Here is a 19,804-nt window from a genome sequence, read left to right as displayed (position 1 = left end):
CATCTACCATGACAACAGGGTAAACTCTATCTGCTGAGGGAAATGTGTGATAGGAACAAAAGCTCCTGAACAGCTACTAAATGGACATTGAAATGAGATTTTCCTCAGAAGATAAAAACAAATTAGTTAATTAAAAGAAAATATTAAAGAAAACACAGACAAGCTGACAAAACATTCATGTCATACTCCAACTAGCTTCAAGAAAACTGCCAACAGCTGACGAATGTACAAAGTTCACATGCTGTACAAGCATAAGAGGCTACATCACTACATTCCTAGATTGCACAAATGGTACCCAGAGATACTCTGTGCTCCACCAGGTTAACCTTCAAAGATGACCCCCCCCCTCTCTGTAATTCAAGCCAGGAATCATGCCACAGCGTCTCCTTGGAGAGGCAGTTAGCGTGGAAAGCGGTGTTTTCATAGCTGGGACAATCTGCATGGGCAATGACGTCCAAAGCATGAGGGTACTGGCTGCATGTATGGATGCAGTTGTATGTGTCTTAAGAAAGTGATGGCTGGTCCTCATGTGATTATTACGAGATGGAAATGAAGAGGTTTTTTTTTTTTTTGTGCTGTAGTGTTGTTTTCTTCTGCTGGGTTCGGTGTTTTTCTCTCTGCTGTTTAGCTTCGCCTCCTCACTTCCTCCCCTTCTTGCCTCCCTCTCTCTGCTTTCATCTCCGCTCCTCTCTTGTGTGGTCCTGCGGTAATTATTCTATGACCGCTCCGTTTCACAGTAATGAGCCCACACCTGCGGCTTATTGTCTTTCCCTCTCACTTGCTAACCCAAAGTATCTTTAACACCTTTTTCCTATTAGCACTCAATCTCGGCCCTCATTCTCCTTCCTCAGTCGGCCGGCTCATTTTTCCCTGACCACATTTTAATTTGTATCAATATTTTCACAGTTTCCCATTTTTCAAGGGCGTAATAGCATTTGATTGCCATAAAACGTCCACTGTACTGCTGCCCAGTGGTTGGAAGTGATGGAGAGGCGTTCTGTGAAGGCTTTTTGTTAGCAGGGGAAATTAGAGGATTCCTTGAAGTATTTGTTCTTTTATTGTGTGTGGGTTGGCAAATGTTTGCATGAGTAAATATGAGTCTGTGTGTGTGTGTGTGTGTGCTTGTTTATCTGAGGGTTTGTGTACATGTGTATGTATGCGTTGGTGTGCGCCGATTTATGGGACCACCAGTGAAGTGAAACTGAGAAAGATATTTTTGTTCTGCTCGAGAAAACTAGGTGTCCTTCAAAAAGTGAGTGCCAGAAAAGCTCTTATTTCTTCCTCCTACTCTCCTCCGTGATTTGTCTTTCTTTTCTCTGCTGTCTGTCTTTCCTACTCGCTTGTATGAAATTCTGAAATTGTTTCCCCACTCGCAGATGAATGATTGAAGATTTATAGTTCAAACCAGATGTGATGACAATGGGAGCGTGTCTGGAGCAGAGATGGGAAGCCGTGCGTAAGAGGGAAGGAAGCGGTTTGGAGTCATGTGTGTGTATGTTGGTGCGTGACCGTCAATGCGTGTGTGTGTGTGCTTTTAGTGCACATGGATATAAAAATGCAGTTTTTAGTCTTAATGATCATGTTCATCAATGAATGCCCACTTTTGTGTGTGTGTGTGTGTGTGTGTGTGTGTGTGTGTGTGCGTTTGTGTGTGTGCAGGTCCATTCATAAGTGACTGATGTGCTTATTTGTGTTGATTTAGGCGTTTTAACCATAGCAGCTGACATCTGGTCATAATTGAAGAACAATGAAGAAAAAGAGACACAAACATAGACATAATGAATGTTTGAATAAATGAGCTTGTACATGATTTATGTTCATCAAGAGGCAGCTATATAATGAATGTTGAAAGAAGAAAAATGGAGGCGCAACATGAAACGTGACAAATGGAAAATAAACCCAAAGCAAGACTTGAAAGACGTTTGTTTCAGAAAAATGATTCTGTTGAACATTTACTGAAATAAAGCTTTGTGGATTTGTGCCAGGATTAGTTCACTAACGCTGCTAAACTCAACTAAAATAAATGATCATTTAATACACACTGACATGCTGACGTCACACAGCTCAGTCCTGTATGTCGTGACAATTCAGTGTGATGTTGCATGAAGACTAAATGATTTCAAATTGCTGCTTCAGTCTACTTTTATTTCACAACGAGCAGCATCCAGTTCTTTAAAAGTGATTTGTGCTCCTTCATCCAGGTCTGTTCTTTTTCCATTGAACTGCATTGCATGTGTGAGACTGCAGCTGTCTTCCGGCCAGAAACTAACACATCGGATCAGGTTGCAGACCCACATCATCTCTCTATCCCTCAGTTCCTCCATCCTGATACCTCCTCTGTTTTTGTGTTCTCATGTTTCGGCGTTTTTAATTGAGATATCTGGTGCCTCATCTGGAGAGGATGTAGAGGTGGCCAAGGTTTGCAGTCTAATTAGCATGAGTCATGCACACAGAGAGAAATGAATGAGTGAGTGTGATTGCACCGAGCCTAAAAACAATCTCAAGTAACCCAGTCTCTTTCTTGCACACACACTCACCCACCTACTCACAGACACACGAGGGCAGCTGTGCCCTAGTGTCTTGCTGTGGTTTTCTGAATGTGTGTGTGAGTGTGTTGTGGAGTTAATGTTTTTACCGCCAGATACTTCTGCTCAGGTTACACACGCACCACTTTTTTCACTAATGGCAGAAAAATGCATGTAGTGAACCTGGAGCTGCAGCTCGCTGGCTGCTGGTGTGGAGGAACCACTCGGTTGGTGTTCAGTTGAGGGTTTGAGGCCTCACAGGGGATTTTTTTTTTCTATTTTTTCAGAGCTGTCTCAATCCTGATTTACAGAACATGAAAAAGATGTTATTTTAAAGTTGAGCCCAGAAATCATCGAGTGGTTAAGTTCCCCTCCTCTTGAACTATGTTGCTGCCTTCACTCGCCTGGAATAAGATCCCACTAGAAGTGTCCTCTCTTTGTTTCTTTTATGCCACTCGGATAAAAAAAATGTCCAAAAGTCAGTGGACATTTGTTTAATTATTATTATTAATTCAAATCTAGCCTTTAGCATTTACTTTTTTATTTTGCCTTCATTTGGAAGTCAACAGTCATCAAACACAGGAAGAGAACAAGGGAGATGATATGCAACAAGGGTCTTCAGTAGTAATGAAACTCGCTTCATATAAATGTAACTTTTAAAGCCGTTATTGCTGCATGACTGGTCAAAACTTAACGAACCTTAACAAGTGATTTTGTTAACGATTGCAAAAAATGAAGACAGAGTGTGAGCGTCTACACTGTATGTCTGTCACAGTCATTCCATGAAGCTCTGTTCACGTTGGTCCTCCTGTTGTAACAACATACCGCCCTTACAGCGAGGTAGACAAAGCTGCTCCTCCGGAAATCAGGGTGGCACTGTGGTGAACAGAGATGTAAACATGCTGGTGTGTGTGTGTGTGTGTGTGTGTGTGTGTTTGTGCTCATATGAAATAGCATTGGGGGACAGTCGAGTCACAGACAAGGGAAGAAAGAATGGAGTCAAGTTTCAAAAGCTGTTCTCCGCCTTGTTGTTGAGTCCAGTAGAGACAAACACGAACAGATGCCCAAAGATATATGTACTGTATCTTTGTGCATATATCAACAAGACCGGACAGGGAAAAATGTGTCCGTTCACGCACATACACACCTCGCTGACAGATGTGAACAAAATACAGACGCGCTCACACATACACAAGATCGCACGCTCCTCGGGGGCCCTGGCCTCCATTTCACGGCTGTCTGTCCCACATCCTTTCGTTCTGCCTCGTTTCACTTCCAGCAAAGACACGGAAAGAAGATGGACTGCACTGAGAGACAGAGAAAGAAAAGAGTAAAGCTTTCCTGGCTTCAGTCTGAAGACGTCAACAAGTCTGGAGAAACAAAAGAAAGGGAAAAAAAAAAAAGAAATTGAAGTGTTGGAGAATCCGTCTCCTAACAGGATGAGATGTCATTTGAATCCGAAAAAGAGAGATGTATCTATTGTATCTACTGAAACTCAAACATCATTAACAGAAGAAAGAAAGAAAACACTTTATCGTACCTCCTACACGGAGTGACTGAAAGGTGATCTGTTGAAAAGTGTAATAGCACAACACTGAGGAACATGGAAAAACAATAGCTGTGGTTAGATGGGCGTTTGTTCGTTCTGATTGAAGATTTCAGGTCAACTGTTTACATGGGAAGTGATTTAATACATCTGGGGTTTACATACGCCAACGCAACAGCTGTTTGACGAATGAAAAAGCAATGAAGACGTCACAGGTCCCCAGCATTTACGTCAGGATGGAGGGCTTGCACAGAGCAAACGCAGCCAGAAAGTAATCAGGTGACATTGTTTACATGGTACAATCTTTCTTTTGATCAGTTTATGAAAAGGTTTAAACTACCCCTCTGCAACTGATTGAAATTTCATTCTGTCTGGGCCTGTTTATTCTGACTACATGGAGCACGTTCATTTGGTTTTGGCTTCTCAACCAATCCTAATGAGAGTTTCAGGCTCCATGTGAACATACCTATTGAGGATAACACATTGTTAGAGGATCTTTATTGTACAAAACGAGGAAAACAGTTGTGGTCCTAGAAGGTCAGCTTGACCCCTTCTCTCAGCTTCGTCTCTCTTTCTCCTCTCTCATGCCTACATCATCTCTCTCTCTCTCTCTCTCTTACTCTGTCTCTCTGCCTCCCGTTGTTGCTCCACCAGCTGATAGAAGGCATCTTTTCTTCCGAGCGTCTTTCAGCTCCTCCTTCTTCCCCCTCCTTTTTGCCTTCACGCTCCATTTACATCTGTACATGTGTGTGTACGTGCATGTGAGTGAGTGAGTAAGTGAGTATGGCCTGCGTCTACTGATTGTATGCCAAGTCAAGCTCTCATAGACCCCTAATGGGTCCTAAATACCCTCTGCTAGCTTTGACTTCAGTTCTCCGTTCGAGATGCCATCTATCAGTCAGCGAGCCTTTTTCTCGAGGCCCGAGGGGTGAGTCACCCTGAAGAGGAAATCCACCACAAAACAGAAGTGATGTATGTGTCCTGTATGGAGAGTTTGATTGCTACTGTCTCATTACGCCTTGAAACCTCTTCAGTTCACCTCCCTGAATTACATTCCTTCTAACAAATCTTCCAGCTCCTCTCACTCAAGTGTGCTGTCATGCTACATTTATGCTGAGTCCAATTTACTGTGAACACAGAGTATTGACCAGGGAAAACCGCTGATGTCTGCTTCTGTTTTTTCTCACTTGACATTGCCAGTTTTTTGACTTTGAGTTAATCAAAAAAAAATAGACATTGGAGCATCAACAAGTTACATGGATCGATTCTTGGTTGGAACAAGACGTCATCACAGCCTATCTTTTTGTCTTGTCCTCTTCACATCCCCTTCACCCTGCGACCTACCCACCCCTCGTTCCGTCTCTTCCTTCCCTTCCATCCTTTGTAAATTCTGTTTCGGGGTGGAATTTGCCTCTTAACTTCATCTGCCAGCTGTTCACAAAGTCTGAAGCAAACGTGTTTTCACTCTGCGTTTCCACAGTAACTCTCCCATAGCTAATATGAGGTGTAACTTTACTTCTCTGTGTGTGTTTTGGCAAAGTGGGCATCCTTAGAGTCAAAAAAATATATATATAAGTATAATAAGAAACAAATGTAGCAGAATTTAACATGGGTCGTTTAGTGCACTAATACTCACATCATGACGTACACCAAGTCCCCAAATACAAGTAACAGTATGTGAAACTGAATATTTTGGGATGTGGGCTACTTTAAATTATCTTAGTTCCTCAGTTTGTTTAATGTAATTAACACCAATCTGCTCAGTGTGAGTCCAACAGTAACAAAAAAATAGGAGAAGGTGGGAGTGAAAGAGAAGGGGAGGTAGAAGTAGAGGGGGTTGAGGATAAAGCGGCAGCATGCCCAGGTTTTCAACCTAAGTGCTTTTTTATTAAAAGTGTCAAAAAATTGTAGTGTGCTGAAAGCTGGCACCAATGTCTGCTCACATAGTTCCTGATTTCAATCAAAATTTCACTAGTTTTACTTTGGTTCTTGCATTTCTTATTGTAATTAGATAGCATTAAATTACTTTGGCTTTTTCATGTTAAAAAAGAGACAGGATTTTTATAGTAGTATCAAGTTTTTTTATTGCCTAATTAATGTGAATAAGAAACTGAGTAAACGTGAGGAAGCGATAAAGCAGGGAAAGTTCAGAAACATGTGAAAGGCATGAACAAATCCTCTCAAGGAGACACTCACTGTTCCTAAAGTGGGTGCTTATGGGAGATGTGTCCTGCACCCCCTCCTCACTTAACAACCACCCACCACATCCCCACAACCTCACCCCACCTCCAACTGAAAGGAAACAAGGTGCTTCAGCATCCTTCCCTGCATAGCTCCCAGTCCCTCACACGCAACGACAGCGACTCTACATTCTCACGACGGAGGGGTTAACCTCTCCAAAACCTCATCAATGCAAACACTCACTCACGCACACACACAAACACAAAGAGAGAAAGAAACAGGCAAGAAACAGAGAGGAGAAGAGGGATTAGGAAAGAGGAGGGAGAGGCAGGGAGCACGACAGATGGAGGGATAGAGTCAAAAACATCAAATACACAATCACCAAGAGGAACAGGGGCCGATACCTTTGGTTGAAAGTTAAATAAAATTCTGTTAATGATATATTGTCCATTTGGTTTTTAACATAACAAAACTCTCTCTCCTACTCTCTGTGCTGACATATACAGTATTTTAATTCAGACAAATTTGCAGTAAAGCTGTTCGTTTTTACATGTTTTTCTGTTTCTGTTGTTGAACAAGTCTGAAATAGTGTTCAGTCTGACTGTGTCGCACAAGCAGTAGCCTGGTTGTTCACACCAGTGGCACATTTCTCTGTGCCGCAAATGACTGTTTGCAAAGTCTGCAAAGACTGTTTGCGCCAATTCATTTTGGAAGAGCAATGACCAATAGGGAAACTCGTCACATGGTATTTAGCTGACCAATGGTGGAAATATGATCACTCACTCACTCACTCACTCACTCACTCGCTTATAGGGCAAAAAGTAGTAAAAGACATTTACTGGTCTGCATATAGATAGATAGATAGATAGATAGATAGATAGATAGATAGATAGATAGATAGAAGGAAACGAGTGTGAATGGGGCAGCGTGGGTATTCGTGTCTGATCACAGCAGTTAGCAGGGGAGCCATGCACTTCTGAATAGACAGCTTAGTGGCCATTATACGGTCTGGAGGATTAGTCCTGTTCACTATTGTTACCCTCAGGAGGTACCAGCACACACACACACACACTCACAGAGGCACACACACACACACACACATACACGCCTTTTCTTCCTGTTTCTTTCTTTAACTTTTTTCTTTCTTTCGTTTTTTTTTTTTGATGCAGTAGTTTTTCTCTTTGACTTCTTTATTATGTCTCTATCACATACATAAACCGATGCACCCATGACTTGAACACTAAGAACACACCCAGATGCAGTCTCCCCAGCCCACCACCCGCCCTGTAGCTCTATAATAGGCCTGTCTATTGACAGACCTGCTTGTTCGCTGAAGGAGTCTTTTCTCATTAGGGCTGGGATTTTGTCGCTGGCCCTGCAGGCTCCATTGTCCCACTCAGAGCGGGTTATTAGGCCTTCCCGCTGTAACAACCCCCCTGCTGAATAGACCTGAGAGGAGTGGAGAGCCTACGAAGGGCAGAACAGGGTCTGGCAATTAGCAAAGACATGTTTGAAGAGAGGAGGGAGAGAAAAAGAATGGAAGAATCAAGGAGAAAGAGAGAGCGGACCTGCGCTACAAAAAGGCTTCTTTTGAAGTTTTAGAAACTTTTGTCTGCTTTTTGCTGCTTCACTCTTGCGCCATCATCAAAGCCAAAGACTGGTTCTTCAGCACGCAATGTCCCTCCTCCTCTTCCCTCTCTCTCCTTTCTTTTCTCTCCTGTTCTTCTCTCATTCGTTACTCTTCTCCCCGAGAATGCATTTGTGTCAGCGCTGAAAAGCCCTGTATCTTCTGCAGCCGCTTTGATGTCTTAATGACAATGTGAAGAGCGAATTATGCTCACAGATTGCCCCCCTTCACTCTCCTTTTGTCACTCTTCAGATTCCTGCAGTTACATCTTTTCCAATCTCATTGCACTGACAACGAGCAGGCAGGATGCAATGGAAAAAATGCTCGCACTCAGAGGGACGATAAAAAAGCAGCAGGCATGGAAAAACTTGTTTCACTTATCAAAAGGTTTATCACAGTTTCAGCCATGTATCCTAAAGCCAGTGTTTTTTATCTGGATTTGATAAGCCTTGTTGCTTATTGAATGTTTTCTTGTCATGTGGTTGTAGGAGGCGGGTAGACTAAACTGGTTTTTAAGGCCATATCTCAGCCCCAGGAAGTCTGATAAAAAAGCTTATCACTTGTATTTCTAAACATTTAACATACCTGAGGTGAAAGAGTGAAAGAAGCAGACAAAGAATAATGATTACAGAAAATGACTGCAGACAGAAATATCTAAATTACATGTAATTTATATATAATGCATATGTATTTAAAACAGACAATATCACTGTGTGTGTGTGTGTGTGTGTGCGTGTGTGTGTGTGTGTGTGTGTGTGTGTGTGCGCGCATGTACTTACTTGCATAATATCACTGCATTCCACCGCATTAAATTTCACATAAATGCATGCACAATATGTTTTTGCTGTGTCAAAATGTGAGAGATAAAGAAGTGTGGGGAACAACAAAAAAAAATGTGTGGAGTGTGGCTGTGTGATGTGTGTGTGTGTGTGTGTGTGTGTGTGTGTGTGTGTGTTTTCCCCATGGTTCTTAGGCAAACACAGCGATGGATCTGCGGCGCCTCTGCTATCAGCCTGAAGTTTGATCAGTGTGACAGCATGCTGAAAACTGATACACACACACACACACAGACACACACAGACACACACCCACTCTCTGTGGCCATGACCATAATCTCTTCATTACATTCCTCTGTTTTCACTCCATTTTGCATTTGTGTGTATGTGTATATACTATATATGTAGATTTAAGAGCTTTGTTTATCTCTTTTTGTGTCTAAACATCAACATTTCCAAATAATTATTTCATTCTGTGCTCATCCTTTGTGGGTCTTTCTATATCTAACACACTGACTTCAATGCCTTTAAAATCCCTTTCAGTTCCAGAGGTTTTGAGCTGTTATGAGATTGTCCCAACTTTCATTCATGGCTAACACCCTCGGACAATTTTTCTGTACGCGAGTGTTGCTTTGATCGGGGTTTGGAACGTTACATGCCAACATTTGTCAGTTTTAAGCCGCTGTGACAAGCCGAGTGTGTCCTTTTCGGTTCTCTGCTGTAACTCTACTTGGCCAGAAGACCAAAGCTCTCACAACAAGTGGAAACAGAAGTAAGACGACTGGAAGGGAGAGCGGAAGATGTGTAGATGCTGTCAGACATGTCGTTAAACGATGAGAACAAGCCACAGAGTTAAGCTCTTGTCAGCCCACGCAGACCCATCTACTTCTACTGAACTACTACTGTTTTCTGCAGCTATCCATCTGAGACTCTGAGCATGCATTGTCTTAAATGCTACCATATAAGAAACTACGAATAAAGTTTGTACTGTAAAAGTGCATTTCTGGATGTATCTAATAGGGACTGGAGAAGATTTGGTGAACCCAACAAGCGTGAAATTCTCCCATAAATGACCATGGAGTGACAGCCAATGTGTGTGTCATTTATTTAGACAAGAACACATCTACCAAATGGACGTACTTCCTGATTCACCGTGCTACCCAGTTTCAAGACTAAACTTGGAGCAGGCACGAACATTCGCGAAATCATCTGCCTCGCTGAAATGTTCTCAAGCAAATCGCTGAATGTTGGAGGTGAATAAGCAGCAAGAGAACATCCCGCTGTGTGAAGATAAAAAAGTTGCATTATTATTCATCCAAAAACAGCTCTGAGTAACACAAATGAGTGTTGAACAAAGCAGGCATCGGGGGTGAGTCATGTTGAAACGTCGCCCAGCGGGGGCATCATGATGAGCGGGTTAGTTTTACATTGTTGTAAATAGTTGTTCATCAAAGACACCCTGTCAGCATGTAGCCTCACACAGCAGAGCGTGCCAGCATCTTTGAAGTTAAACAGTACAGCCGCATATTCTCAACACACACACGCGAACACACACACACCGACACTTAAAAACATACACAAGGGCATGTGACTGCATGTTGGCACACTTGTGAGCATGCATGCAGATCTATGCAGAAACAATCATGCATCCAAGTATGTGCAAAACATGTGCACATAGTTGTGCACATGCATGTGACATACACTAAAGAGGTTCAGTAGTTGCTTTAAAGTGACTTGTTTCAAGGCTTGTCTTACATTCCAGCAAGGATCACAGTGGAGTTCAGCATTCAGCACTGAGCAAAGCAGCAGTAAACAGGGCTGACTCACATAGAAGCCACAAATGATTTATAAGTTTTAGAAAATTTTTCTGCGAATGCTGGATGGGTGGTTAACTGTAGTTGGGTGCTTCAAGAGGAGCAGTCATGTCTTGAGCAATATATAATGTAAAATGTCAATGAATCCGATTCCTCTAATGCTTCAAGTCGACATAACCAGCATGCATCTGCTCTGCACCTAAACATGTATTCACTTAATTACCAGTATGTACATAAAAGCAAAAAGCGCTTTACTCCTTAAAGAGACTTTGTCTGCTTATACAGTAACTCATGCACTCTACAGTACTTAACACACATAGTTGTTTTTGTTAACTTTTTTTGTTGTACGGTAGTCGATGAATTGTCATGGTTTAAAAGAGGATAAATCAGATGAGAAAAGAAAAGAAAGAGTTCATTGGAATCTGTGGAAGCCATAAAAGGGAGGGCCATTAGAAATGGTGGATAAACAGTGAGTAATAGAGGAGGAGAGTGTAGGGGAATAAAGATTTAAGAGGAAGGGCTTATGTTGTTGGAATCATAGAAATGTTCTTTCTTCATGTCTTCTCCACCTCATGTGGCCTCTCAGCAGCTGCGATCGCACCTTTCGCCTGCTGCGAAAATGAATTCAGGAATGTAAGATGAGAAAGAGGTCAAATAGGGAGAAAACTACTAAAGTACTAATGAGTAGCTATTTAACTGGAGTATAATTTGATACAGGGAAGAGCAGGGTGGGCGCAAGGGAGAGAATGATTGAGAGTTCAAAGTGCTGAGCCGAGGCCGGCAGTGTGTGTTTCAAAGGCTGCGCGTGGCGATGGATGTGAGAGATTCATTAATTCAGCAAAGCAAAGCGCTGCCTTGATGTTTACTAGAGTTACACATTCAGCAGCTGGACGAACGCACACACTCAAACAGTGTGTGCCTTGATGGGACGACATGATAGTGTCCTTGCATTAAGGCAGATGCACTCATAAATGCATACAGATGCACCTAAACACATCTCCAGGAACAAGTACACATTGTGTACACATGTGCAAATGCATTCAGACACACACACACACACACACATTCAAGAACATTGAAATGAATAGAGGCACAAATACAGTAAGATAAATTCAATATGTATGTAACAATATAAATAAAAATAAAGAGAAACACACACACACACACACTTTATGCACAAATGCACACACAAACACACACACTTACATTCAGTAAGAAAGACACATATTTATATAATTGTTCTCTTCATTAAATCACTTCTTTACAGCCTGGAGCTCTTTGAATGTGCTATGAGGATTTATTCTCCTGCGTTTTGACCAAACGTCTTTGCTTTTTAAGACAACAGGTCTGTTTAACAATGATATAAGGAGGCAACAAGCACATTAACAAGTGATTTCACCATCCATCATCCTTAAGGAATTACAGTAACGTTTCTGCCTCCCTGGGAGCAGTGGATCGTCACATGAGAGAGGCAGAGGGGCAATACTTAACTGAAGGGGACATCATCTATTTTTGGGATATGACAGTGTTTTTTTATGAGCCAGGATGGTTTGAGGTTGGAGCAAATTACTAAATATATCTGACTAGGTGTGCCTTAAACAGACAGTGCACCATCTGAATCCTATCGGAGCATATCTCTCACCCGCACTTTTTAGTTGGTATTCCCCTTAAAACAAAGCGATGACTTCCTGGGACCCTTTGTAACAGGTTTCTTGTGTCTACAAAAAAAAAAAACATAATTCTGTGGATCAAAAAGATAGTTATTATATATATTTGTATATATAGTTACTTAATTTCTATCCTGTTTGTAATCTTGCAAGCTCTCTGAGATATCCTGACTCAGAGGTTGGCAGCTCTATACCTTTTTTAACAACTCCCAGACAACAAGCATGGACCTGCTTCAAGCACTTATTTGAGAATGAGTCACTTTTTTTTATATCTGGAGAGTTAACGAAGACAATGGCCAGAGGAATAAATCAGACTCAAAAATGCAAAAAAGTACATCGATGATTGCATCTTTTAACATTGTTTAAACACCTGGTTGACAGGTGCGTAGGAGAACGACGTCATGCTAACGAAGGCTGTAAAGTCCCACATGCTGTCAGCACTAAAACACAAGGCTTTGGTCATAGACCTTTGTGATATTAGTGTGAATTCTCTTCTATTATATGGACCTTGAGATTCATCGTTTTTTATGTTGGTCTTTTATCAGCCTTTGATGCCGTAGTTTTTCTCAGGGTCTTGTGAGTTTAATGTGTGCTGAAGGCCTAGTCAGTGCACTTAAAGAGGTGACTACCTTCTGTAGCATTGTTTTAGGGTAAAACTTTCCTTTGAAATCATGTCTGTTTAGTTCATTTAGAGCTACATACATTCCTTTAGTGTCACACATACTGTATGTTGACACTTACACACTCTGTTTCCACTTCTGTGATCTCAGAGACCCCCCCCCCCCCCGTGAGCAGCGGACATGAAGTAATTTGGTAATTCCCCTGAATCATTTCTGTCCTTGACTGGATCACCTCCATCATGTAAATCTGCCAGGTGGACGGTAAAGGCTTTTGACTGCCGCTGTATGGGCGCCAGAATCCTGCGTGACGTCCACGTCGTCTCCATTTTAGGCAAATCTCAGACCGTGTTGCGTGCTTGACCCTGCTGCTCCATCGATGAAGTGTGAACAGTGATGTAAAACAGCTACGTGAATAAGCACATACGCTACAGATGCAAAGACTAATGCACTTTCACAGGCACACACATATGGAAAAGACAAGGGGAGAGCAGCAGAAAGAAAGAGACAGGAGGCAAGGTGGCTGCGTTACTTTATTCTCAGGCTTAAAACAACAAAATTAACTTATCCAGATTCAGATTTGTATTAACCCACACACAGAAAACCAAAAAACTCGATCCCTAACTGTATGTTTTCAGAACTTATAAACCCCATCACTGTATGACATTTATGAGCGAGTGTGGAACCACTTGTGCCTCGTGCCTGTATGTTATTTCATCGCTCTGTTGATATTTTACGCTCTGACACAGTCCAGGTTGGAGGAGCCTGAGGTTCTTCGTGTATTTTCTCACTGTTGGTTTTCTCAACATTTTTCATGTCATAACCAAACCCAGGCCTTGTAGTTAACTTAAACCTGACCGCCAAGGGTAAATGGCTCGTGCCTTGCCACAGCATCTGAAAATATACCAGAGCTGAATCTACAAGTAACTCTGCTGGAAAATGGATCCGTATTTATTAATGCCACTTAAAAATCTGGCATGTTAATCACATATTGTGTATTTGGAAAAAATCAGATGGAGATCGAATGGGGCAGGATTTGTGCTTTGTCAGCTGGAAGCGGCACAGTTCCACTCTCTGTTCCTTCCCCTCGCTGCTACAAGATTCACTGAAATACTTCAGAATCAGAATCACCATATAATGTGATACTTTATTGATCCCCAGTGGAATAATTTCCTTTCTTTTGTTTCCTTTCAGCGAAGTTAGGGGCCAGGATCAGCAGTAGGAAAGTAGATGGGGATTTAGTTTCTTCCTCAAGGATACCCAAAGGAGAAATCTACCCTAAAACACTTTCACACAGCCTCACATGGCTAAAAAAAAAGCAGCTATTGGTGATGTACCTTACATATCTTGGTGCATTTTGTTGATTGATTGATTGGAAACCAGATGTGTTCCAGCTGTCACAGCAGGGTTTAATTGCTAAAACTCTCTTGGATATCTAAAGAAATCAAAGGCAAAGTTCAGGTTTTTTAGGATCATACAGCAACTGGCCTCTTTCTCGATTCAGCATTTTGCTGCAGTGTTCATCATACAAGGGGCAAAAAATACAAAAACAAGATACAGCAGTTATGTTCTTATTTAAAAGTTCAACAATAGTGATTTGTGTTTTTGGTTGTGTTGTGACTATTCGCCGACTGGAATTGTTATCTCGTCATCTTTGTTTAGGGGCTGTGGTCTTGCCTCTTGCTTGCCATACGAGCAGAATGTAATGATGGAGAGTTGATTCTGCCGCTTTATGCCTGCGACACAGTGTGGATGAGAGTGTCAACTAGGAGCTTAGAAATTCAATATGAAGTCATTTAGAAAAGGACATGGTCAGGGTGAGAAGAGAGAGAGCAGCGCAGTATAATACAGCTGTACAATTGATCTATAGAAGCTGCAGTGCCGAGGGGTCTGGAACTATTTTCAGCCTTTAGAGGTGTAGCGTTTACTTCCTGGAACAGGATTTTATTGCTGAGCAGTTTTAGCCAACACTCTGCTCCCTGGCTTAAATTAGTTACCTGGAAGGGTTAGCTTATTGAGGATTTTGTCAAGAGGAACTGGGAACTTTGGAGGCTTTTCTGTTCTCAGTGACATTTTTTATGTTATTCAACACTCACATTCAAGACTACTGCCTGACCTTCATCCTAAGCCATATGTACTCTCAAGAAAAAAAAACTATAATTACATTGTTGAGGAGTGAAACACCAGGGCACCAGATGTTTTTGAGCTGTGATCATACTGATATATTCTACTTTTGCCATAAAAATGCCTCTTTTAACTACAAGGACACACTGTGTGTGTGTTGTGTGTGGCTTCCTGATTGATCACACAATTAGTCACCTGCTGTCCTTATCAGAAAACACACACAGACAACAATCTGCAGCTGCACGAGACGTTCAAGAAGACTTAGTCAATGACTTAGTTTTTACCCACTGTTAAGGCAGAAAGTCATAGAAGATTGCCAGCAACATAGTGGTGAACCAATGTAGTCATCGTGTGAATGGTAGTGAAGCTAATTCATGGTATCTGGTCTCTCCTGAGAAATAAAAAGCTTCAGGCATATGAAAAAACAGACACTGTGTGATGATTTCCAGACATACGTTTAAGCTGAGTGCAACAAAGCATGTTGCAGGTGTGTTTAGAGGTGAGATGTTCAGTTTACCGGAGTCTAGTCTGTTTAATGTTATCGTAGAAGTTTGGGAGTTTTGTAGAATGGGACATTTTGTCATACACGCTGAAAATGTGCGTCATCAGTCGTTGTTGCACACGTGGAAATCACAGCTTCAAAGGAAGCTGCTGTAAGAGTTGGAGAGAATTTGTGGTGAGCACGGTGTCAGTGGTTTGATGGATCAGTGAAGCAACTGGCGAGCGGCCCCAGTCTGTCTCATTTGCTGTCTCTCTCCCCCTTTAAAATCTGAGCTGTGTTAAAGAAAAGTGAGTTTTCTAGTGTTTTTAGTTTTAAAATGGCTTCCGGTTTGTTCCTGGACTTAGTGAGTGACTGACAGCTGGACAGACAAACTCAGACATGCTGCTGCCTGGTTGAGAGATACAGCCAAGGCCAGAGTGAGTTTAAGAGGCCTGACACATACCAGACAAACACACACACACACACTGAAGGTTAACCCAAGAGTGGAAAGCAGCACCTCTGCCTCCTCAAAGTATGACGCTACATTATTTTTTCCTGTGTGTGTGTGTGTGTGTGTGTGTGTGTGTGTGTGTGTGTGTGTGTTTGTGTGTGTGTGTGTGTGTGTGTGTGTGGACAGAGTGGAAACAGCAGGTTGCTTTTTTTCATGATCATACAGTCATCCTCCCTCATGTAACCGCTCCTACCATACACACACACACACACACACACACAGGTGGCTGTAATTAGTGTGTTGAGCCCATTCGTGGCACAAGATCAAACTGCGGTCCGCTGGGCTTCAGGAAATACAGAGCCCTGCTTAGAGTTAGACACACACACTGATCCGCACATCATAGATGCATGCACCTTCACTCTTTATTTGTCTTGTTCTCTCTCTGACGTGATGCTGCCATACAAAAGGTTCCCCCCTAAAACTGTTTTTGTTTAGTCTGCAAGCGAATCAGAGCTGTGTTTGACTTCACTGTAGAAACTTACAGACTCAGTGTTTACTTCTGCAGACAGAGAAGGTGGAGAACAGGCGATCATGAGTGAGATAAGCCTGAAAAGTTCAACATCTCCAGTCAACCTTAAGAATACACACACACACACACACACACACACACACACACACACACAGACATACACACACAGTTGGTTTTTGCTGCAGCAGTAAGCAGAACTTGCGCAGCCGGAGCAGCTGGGCACAAGGTTATAAAAGCAATAATAATGCTGTAGAAGGAACAGCTCTTCATATTGATGACCAGGCATGTCCCGCCACGTGCCGCCCCAGTTCACTTTATATTCTGACATGACTAGAAATATTGAATGATAAAAAATGAGCCATTTTGTAAAGAAAAAAAACTATGAGTGGTTTTTACCATGCGATGGAAAAGGAAAGTTTGTGCACACAGTGAACGGTTTAATTTGGCAGCTTTTCGACAGTCAAGGTCTTGGTCAGGTTTTTGAGCCTGGCAAAGACTTTGATGGCTGAAACGCTGCCTCGATAAACACTTTGGTGTTTACAATATTCAGTGTGAAAACTACCTCTCTTTCTCTATATATGCTGCTTCTTCCACTAGTACCCAGCTGTGGTTGGATGTGTGCACCACTCTTCCTTTTTGCATTAGTTTTACCTTGTGACCAGTAAGTACTGTATACATAAAAGAAAGAAAGAAGCTACACCAGAAGAGCAACCACTGCATTCATCCACTGCTGAGTCATTTTTACCTGATGTCACATCCTTCATTAGAGAACATCCTGGGGACCAGTTTGATATGTGCTGTGTGTTTGTGATTGACCTATTATGTTTAATTGACTTGATTAGTTGTAATTGATCATCTGTAGATATTCACCTTTGTCAAAGATGTTGTGTTTGTTTTTGGGCTCCTGGTCTGACAGTACAATATTTCAAAACCCGAATGAACCAAAGTCAATAAAAGTTTGGAGGACTGTTTGGCCATGGGTCAAGGAGGGACTGGCTTTGTGTCTAGGGGCTTCCATTCATTCCTGTCAGCAAACCAAAGCATTTTTTTTTTTTTGGAACTAAGATGCAGTGTGTTACGATACTGTTTTCTTCTGCAGTCCTGCTTCGGCTGTTAGGTCTCAGAACAGACTGCGCTCTGTCTAACCCACAGCTTGCTTCACAGTTGGCCTTCTGGCAACCTAATTCAATTGTGAGTTAAACATGGCACATTTTGTTCCATTAAAAAAAAAAAAAGTTATTTAAGAAGTGATATGAATCAATGATGAAAGCCTTTTTGGATCCAGTGACTTTGGAAAAACTTAAACTGCTTTCTTTCAAGTTCCCAGACTGCATGTCAAGTGCACTACTGATCAAAATCGTCAGCCTGGGGTTACAGGTCCTGCTTTAAGAAAAAAAAGAAGAAAACTGTTAAAATGCACACATGGACTCCTGTGCAGCACTTTTTTACACTCACACTTACACTGGCATCTTGACTTTGTGAAATAGCTTTTAAGAGGACAATCCTATGGCCTGATGGTTGTAGGGATGCTAACATAAAGGTCACTGGGAAAGATTTCCCTGCAGGAACCAAAGACGTTTCATCACACAAGGCCAGATATATTAAAGATATAGAAAAGATAGATGTTATCATCAATTAGTCTATTTTTTCTAATTACTTGTTTTGTCGGTGAAAAAGGTTGATCATAAATTATATCCTCAGACTGTTTTTTGTGCAATCACAACAGCCCTAAGTCTGCAAAGGGAGGAGTAAGACCCATGAAGTAATGACATACAAACACACACACACGTATTCTGAGCCACCGTGAAAACCTGCCTTCATTTTGAAACCCTTGCCAACAAAGAACCTTGATTAATCAACGGCATACCCAGATCACTATATGAAATAGATTCTGCGTAAATGCATGTGCGTCTGTGTTAATGAGTGTGTGTGTGTGTGCGATTCTCCTCACACATGTATGCTTGTACCAAACAGGTCAGAGAGCTGGAAGCAATTCCCTCTGAACGTTGACGTGCGTTCATCATATTTCAGAGAGCCCGAGCTCAGAATGCCACAACTTGTAATCACATTTGTAAATAGCATCGTAAAGTTGCACTCGTAAAAGATTTGTTGTTGTCTTGGTCTGGTCCAAGGGGGCAAAGGGAAGAGGAGTGGGGGGGGGGGTATTTGGAGCAGAAAATGCTGTCAGGTGTTGGTGTGTGTGTGTGTGTGTGTGTGTGTGTGTGTCTGTTTGATGACGAGGGGTAATGAGATCAGATGTTCCAGAGTCATTTCAGAGAAAAAGATGTTTACCTTATGAGGGTTTTTTTAAACAAAGAAATCGGTTCTGTCTGATTCAGTGATTTAATGAATGTTGGAAAAAGTCGTCACTTCAAACACACGTCATCATTGTGATTAGTGCCCACTAAATACTCTGGGCCTACACACACACACACACACACACACACATATAGTATATAAGGTGTTAATCTGTCATGTAAGGCCGTGTTGTTGCTCAGAGAGAGCAGTTAACTGTAGTGTCCAATTGTCTGTTCTGTGGTTACAGTTAATAAATCTCTCTCTGCACTGTCGCCTTTTTCTCTCCAACTCTGTCTTTTCCCCCCCCCCACCCCCCCCGCTTCCTCTTGACCTCTTCTAAAAGTCAGTCGGATCCCGTTTTGTTCCCTCTCCTTCTCCGTCGCAGCCCCTTTCAGTGTCTCTCTCTCATGCTGTTAATTGAGGACTGTGTAGCAGCACAAGTTATAATGATTTCCATAAGGCGACACAGGCTCTCCACAGGCGAGAGCGTAAATCACTGTGACGTGTGTGTGGTGTCTGGATGTCTGTGTGTGTGTGTGTGTGTGTGTGTGTGTGTGTGTGTGTGTGTGTGTGTGTGTGTGTGTGTGTGTGTGTGTGTGTGAGAGAGTGAGAGAGAGAGAGAGAGAGAGAAGGAGGACAATCTTATAGCCTGGTGACTCTAGGGGGATCTAGCATAAAGATCAGAGGAAAGTGCTCCCCAGCAGCGACCAAAGTATTAAAAATCACAATAAAATTAGGGCTGTAACTGATTATTTTCAATATTGGATCATCTTTTGAAACGATGACCACCTTCACCACACAAGGCTGAGATCCAAGAAGGCCAAAACAATCAAATATGGGGAAGATGAAGAATCTTTTTTTTTCATGGATTGTTTTGTCAGAAAGTCAAAAAACTGTTGAAAAAAGTTGATCATAAATTTCCAGAGGACAAATTTATATTCTCAGTCTGTTTTTTTGTCCAAACACAACAGCCTAACACCCAAAGATACTGAATTTACAGTGATATAAAGCAGAGAGAAGCACATTTGAAGATCTGCAACCAGCACATTTCTGGCAATTTCGCTTGAGAAATGATCAAAATAGTTGCCAATTAATTTCCAGGCAGTCGCCTTATCAATTAATCATCTAACCATTCTCCTGCCCTAAATGACTTAATCCTTGAGCACAA

At 41.9% G+C, this 19,804-nt stretch overlaps 1 protein-coding gene across 1 annotated transcript in view; it reads left to right on the top strand.

Annotated features, from left to right (window-relative positions):
- The window catches only part of LOC111232634 (fibroblast growth factor receptor-like 1), a 69,097-nt gene that overhangs the window by 29,709 nt on the left and 19,584 nt on the right, over nt 1-19,804 (top strand). The gene's annotated exons all lie outside the window — the stretch shown is intronic.

This window comes from Seriola dumerili, unplaced genomic scaffold, assembly GCF_002260705.1.
Source record: "Seriola dumerili isolate Sdu_G_001 unplaced genomic scaffold, Sdu_1.0 BDQW01000331.1, whole genome shotgun sequence".
Lineage (NCBI taxonomy): Eukaryota > Metazoa > Chordata > Actinopteri > Carangiformes > Carangidae > Seriola > Seriola dumerili.
Note: the sequence above shows the minus strand (reverse complement) of the source record. Positions and strands in the feature narration are given on the sequence as shown.